The 6,000-nt window shown below is 49.2% G+C and overlaps 1 protein-coding gene across 4 annotated transcripts in view; it reads left to right on the top strand.

Moving 5' to 3' along the window:
- Positions 1–2,252: 2,252 nt before the first annotated feature.
- ERG (ETS transcription factor ERG) overlaps positions 2,253–6,000 on the top strand; it is a 317,528-nt gene continuing 313,780 nt past the window's right edge. For 3 of the 4 annotated variants that reach the window (XM_065943104.1, XM_065943099.1, XM_065943103.1), the window contains exon 1: positions 3,365–3,496. The gene's annotated coding sequence lies outside the window, so the exon portion shown is untranslated. Of the gene's footprint in view, positions 2,352–3,364; positions 3,497–6,000 lie in introns of those variants that run through there. The other variant, XM_065943100.1, reaches the window with a different exon arrangement.

The raw sequence follows: 6,000 nt of genomic DNA, 5'->3' as shown, positions 1-6,000 counted from the left end.
AGTGAATGCGTCTTCATTACTTGTGTTGGCCTCTCAAATTAATTAATTTAACTGGTGGAAATTGCCCTTGACCTTGATTATGGACCAGAGTGAAGGGAATGCTCTGGTAGAGGGTGAAGATTAGATTATATGAGAGAAAAAAAATTTCCTAACTGCAACTGCAAGATACAATCAGTTGGAGGAGATGGTGTCCTAACTTTGCAAAACTCTGAGATTCTTGGTTCTAAGATTTTCCACCGTTAATAGACTCAGCTTTGAAAGTGGTCTCAGCCACGAGATTTTGTTTTTTACAAAACAATTCTCTCCCCCTTCTCCTCCCCACCCCCCCCTCTGGAAAATGTGTGAGGGGTGGGCATGCTTGTGATGCCTCTCTCTGTGGGGTGTATTTTTGAGGAAGGGGAGAAAAGTATCAAAAGGGAGCCACAGATGACATTGGTTCAAATATTGTGTCTTTTCTGAACTCATATTTTTTTTGTTCTCCACAGTGGTAATCTGGATTGTTGAAGTCATGCTCGGCTATTAAAGTACAGTTCTTTATTCATAAAGCAGGCTCCTCTGTTAGCATATTACTAACATACTAACATAGTATATTACTAACATATTAACATAGTATATTACTTCCAGTATCGTTCTATATCATCAGAGTACTTGGTCCTAGTGATGATGTTGAAGAAACTTGCTAGGGTAACGTTGTATTATGAAGCAGAGTCATTGCTGTGGACTCCTGATGTCAGTGGTCGGGGAAGGGGGGGGAGAAACGATTTACTTTAAAGCACTCCTCTAAATCATAAAGGTGGCTTCCCCGGTGACTCAGCGGTGAAGATCCACCAGCAACGCAGATGGGGGTTCGAACCCTGGGTCAGGAAGATCCCTTAGAGAAGGAAATGGCAATCCATCCCAGCATGCTTGACTGGGAAACCCCATGACAGAAGGGAGTCCATGGGGTCTTGAAGAACTGGACGTGACTTAACCACCAAACAACAAAATCATAAAAGGCTCCCTGTGGCATGTTTTGGATATGAGTGGCTAAGAGGAAGATTGCAAAATACAATCAGGTTACCTGGATCCAGGGCTTCTTTGGAGAATAGCTCTAAAGAAAAGAAACCAAAATATGCAATTAAGGGGGAAGGCAGGTTGGCTATTTTTTTTAAGATCTTGTGAATGGCAGTGAGACTTCTGTTTTCATACTGTTCTGTGTTACTACTACCGACAGAGCAGTTCAAAGGAGTCAGTCAATTTTGCAAATGACAATTCTAGCACAGATTGTAAAAACTGATATGGTCCTATTACTAAAATGCATCTTTCAATATACATTCTGCTTTTTGTACCAGAACCTCAGAGGAAAAAGGACTGCATGCTTCTCAGAAACTTAATCTGTTTTCAATATTTCCTCTTCATTGGTATCTTCTGCCCACCTATGGAGAGGTGGGCTTGGGTCCCATGTGCAGTGGTGTGCCTGTTTGTTTAAGAAATTTCCTAGGAATGCATTTGTAGCTTGTGAGGCTTGTCCGTTTAAAAGAGAAACACTTCCTCGGAGAGGGCAGAATGGCAGATTTTTATATCAAAATCTCATTTTGGCATCGATAGGGTTAAAGAACCTCTCAGAATCTATAGGTCCTAGAGAAGGCAGTTTCTAAACTCAGCTGCTTAGACTCATCCTATTTCCCCCCCCAGCAAACAGGAAATAAAGCACTAAAGGGCTTTTTTTAAAAATTGGAAAGTGTGTAGGGAGGGGGTATACTCTTGAGCCTGACCCAGACTTGGGGGTCTCCGTGTGTTTTTTCTTCCCCCTCTCTCTCTCTCTTTTTTTTTTTCCCTATTATTTTGGCAGACTTTTTGGAATGTCTGGGAGCTAAGGGCTTTGCTTCATGGAGCAGAATTCTGAAGCAAGAGAAAGAGAAAGTTATAGACTAAACCACAGAAATGTAAACACGTCTGCAGCTAAAATAACTCCACTTTCATTGAAAACACTCCTCCTTCACAATCAGACTTCTGTGTCCTATGGTCAATAAAACGGCATGTTAATAGCGACCAATTAATAGATTATGTTGCCCGGCCTTAAAAGTTGAGGGAGTTTTAATTATTATTTTTCAAATTAAAGGAGTGCTTATTTCGCTCCCTTCCCTTGGGGTTGCGGCGCGGGTGGGGGGGGGGGCGCGACTTAACTTTCTTTCTGGCTGTTTGCTGAAATTCTTGGCTGTTAAAAACTTTGGAGAGAGAGAGACACGAGTAGTTTTCACTTGGTTGGAAGGGGAGAGCCTGGAAGGGAAGGGTCTGGGATGGGTTCCTAGCGATCCGCTGGACAGTCGTGACGGTGCCCGCGGGACATGGTGAAGAGAGCAAGCACCCAGGTAAGCGCGGTTTTGAAGTCAGAATTCCCTTAAAAACGGTTAACATCTGGAGGGCTTCAGGGCCGCCGGACCGGAGGAGCCAAACCTCGCGCGCGGCTCCCCCTTTCGGAGGCGGCGTCTTGGGGACACCCTGCTGCCCAGAGCTGCCGTCCCTGCGTCTGTCCGGCCCGCCCGGCGGCCTCCCGGACGGCTCGGCATCCCAGCGGCCGCGCCCCGCGCCTGCGGAGCCCCTCCACCCCCTCCCCAGGCTCTCAGGACGCGCACCGGGTCACACTCCAGGTGTGGCACCCGGCATCGCCGTCTCTTAATTTGAGGGCGGCGTTTAGGTCAGTTCCCGTCAGCATCCGAGGCAGCCCCAGCGGTCATTTTCACCTTCTTCCGACACAACCGGTTTGAACTTTGATTATTTGTAATGTGTGTAACGGCTGAGGCGGGGGGAAAATCACTTCTAAGTTCCGGGGAGGAAGCACTTCCGTGGCATCTCCCCACCGCTCGGCCCTCGCCGGCCCCAGCCCGTGCTCGGCTTTTCGCTCCTCTACGCTCCTGGACGCGCGTCCTGGGTTCTCCTCCCGCCGCCGCTCTGGCCGGGACTCCAGCTCTCCGGTCCCAGGCTCCGCTCCTCCCCTTTCTCCCCCTCCTCCTCCTCTTCCTCCTCGGAGCCGCCCGCCGCGTCCCCAAAGCCCGGCAGGGTCCGGACCTGCCCGCGCCGCCGCGCTCCCCGGCCCGAGGGCGCGCCCCCCGGACACGCGCGCTGGCCTACCCACGCGCGACCCCGGACACGCGCGCGCGCAGCATCCACGTGCCTCTGGACACGCGCGCGCGCGGATACCCAGGCGCACCTGGACACGCGCGCTCGCACCCCGCGCGCCCCTACGTCCCCCGCCCCGCCCCGCCCCCGGCGCGCACTCCCGGATCTGGAGCCGAGCGTCGGGGCGCCAGCACTGCTCGGCGATTGGCGGGAGCCGGGGCCTCCGGGAGGCCGGCGCCCACACCATGGGCTGAGCCCGTCGGCGCGCAGGGACTCAGTGCCGCCCGGCTCGGCGGCGGCCCCAGTTAGGCACGCGCGCCGGCACACGCGGGCGCGGACACGCGGGGACACCCACGTGCGCAGCGCGCCCTCCCCCGACGGCGGCGCTCGCCTCTCGGTAAGTCCCGCGCTCCGCGCGCCCTACCCGGCTCCCGCGGCGGGGACGGTGGCGGCCGGGTGACCCGGCTCTTCCGACGGCGCCGGGACGGATGGGGTGTGTGACGCCGGGAGGCGCCCCGGATGGATAGAGAGGGGTGCAGACCTCCACTGCCCGCGAGGGCTGGGGAAACCGAGCGCGGGGGCTTCGATTGGGCTCGCAGCGAGCGATGATTTGTTGTCTGGAATGGAAGTAAGGCTTGAATGAAGGCCCACGCTCGGCTGAGAGTCGAGACCAGGTGTGGGCTTGGCTGTCGCTGCCCGCTCAGTCCTTTCGTGGGTGGAATCGCCCTCCGACGGCGCCCGCACCGCGCTCTGCTGGACCTTGGCTTCCTCTCTTTTCTCTGCATCTTGGACTTCTCCCCTTCTGACACCTCGGCCTGCAGCTGTTACATTTATGTGCCTCCCCTTTACCGCTTACTGGGGACACTTGGCATGTTTAAAAATTATACGTGTATCTATCAGCTAGCCTTGTTGGTTTCTGTCTGAAATACGACGTCCTTGTATCACAGTTATATATTATCTAGATATTTTACAAAAGGTACCGCATAGAATTATTTTTTAACATTTTAAAGGATTTAGATGCTATTGTTAACAGCAGACTACACTGCCTCATAAAATGGATAAACAGTTTTAATGCTGGTGTGAACGTAATGCAGTTCTTCCTTGGGATGATGGTAATTTCGTTATCTTTCCGTATTCCTAAGTGCCACAGCTTTCCCACCGTGCGTGTTTCTGGAGCTTCTGTAGTTCAGAAAACTTTCACTGTGACTTAAAAAACAATTTTAGTCTTCCCCTAGTGACATAAGTGGCGCATAGAGTTTATTTACCATTGAGATTATTTTTTCAGTATTTTCAGTTCTCTGCAAATAGCTTAGAGCCCTTGACTGGTTGTCACCGGGAGAACTGTCACATTCCTGGGCTTAACCCTTGCAGTGCTGGCTGCACCTGGCACTGGCTGTCTCAGTGGGAAGAGTGGGCAATAGAAGTTATGGGAAAACCCTAACCAGATGATTTAATTAATTTTGTGTCAAATTATGAATGAACTAATCATGCTATTGAAATGGCGATTCTAGGGGAAACAGGATGAGCTGTGCAAACATGTGGCTACTACTGCGAAGTTTTCTAATTCTGAAGAAAGGCTTTGTGAGTGCTGGACACATCACAGATCCTCTTGTGGTCTGGTAACCCAAGTTTCCATTTGAATCAATAACTTGGATAGTACACTAAATTAGCAAATGAGTATTACATTTCTTTGAGTTATTTGTTTAAGGATATATAATTCCAGTTGCACTTAAAATTTTGGTTTCTCTTCTGTCACTGTATAGTTACTTTATTTTCCTGTTAAAAATGTGGGGTAGCCTTGTGATATTTTGTTTTCCATGTATCTGTTCTCTCATGATGAGTTCTTGGTGGTTTAGTCTGAAGTGTCTTCTTTAGGTAAATTTTTGAAAATTCTTGTCGCCATTTGATTATGTAACGGGGCTGCATGTACACGTGTTTATAAGCTTTGCCCCCAGCCACTTCTTAGGTTTTGTTTTGATATTAAAAATCTTATTGCGTTTCTAATTTCATAAGATCAGCTCTTTATTTGTGGTAGAGGCTGAGACCCCAGTGGGGTGCCAGATATATAAATAAGAAGTAAAGCCTGTTTGAAAGATGTCAACCTTGATTTTGAACTTACGTACTGTTCTAAAATTTTATGCATTGTGCATGTATGGAATATATCATTTTATAAGTAGGTAATAGGAGACTTTAAACTTTTTTTCTAACATTAATATCAGGTCTAGTTTTTCCTTGTTATCTGTCCTTAAACAACAACAAAAATAAATAAAAGGAGGGTTCATTTCTTCACAAGACAGAGGAACAACAAAAATAAATAAAAGGAGGGTTCATTTCTTCACCTTCCAAAGATCTTTTCCTATTCCCCAGTGAAAAACCGGAGCAGGTCAGCGCCAGTCATATGATACGGAGGGTGGGAAGACAGTGTCACGTTGAATAAATGTTGGTGCCGCCTGCTCTTTCATAGAGCTCGGTTCAGGAGATGTCAACAGAGAGACCCCCCCCACCCCCTCCAAGGAGCCTGCTGGGGCCTGGGACGTGAGATGTGGTCCCCGTAACTGAGATCAGAGGGCAGTCATTATGAGCAGAGTCCTGGCCTTGTGGCGCTGAGAGGCAGGTCTGTATTTCAGTTGGGGGCTGGTCTCTCTAAATGCAGCTCTTTTTCCATCTCCTGACTTGGTCACCCTTTGCATCCCAGGGCCAAGCTTTTCCACGCGAGGATGAGAATTCCATTTTCTTTCCCCAAAGGGTAAGGACACATGGGCATTCCCAGGATATATCATCCTTCAAAATAGAACTTTTCTTTTATCATCTGCCTGCACCTTGAATTTGAAACTCTTCAAACCTTTGGAGTTGCCAAGGTTCAAGTATTTGGGGATGTAAGAGGGATTCAAGTATTTTGGA

The sequence above is a fragment of the Muntiacus reevesi genome, chromosome 8, assembly GCF_963930625.1.
Source record: "Muntiacus reevesi chromosome 8, mMunRee1.1, whole genome shotgun sequence".
NCBI classification, from domain to species: domain Eukaryota; kingdom Metazoa; phylum Chordata; class Mammalia; order Artiodactyla; family Cervidae; genus Muntiacus; species Muntiacus reevesi.
The sequence above is the reverse complement of the archived record's forward strand: the minus strand, read 5'-3'. Positions and strand labels throughout refer to the sequence as shown.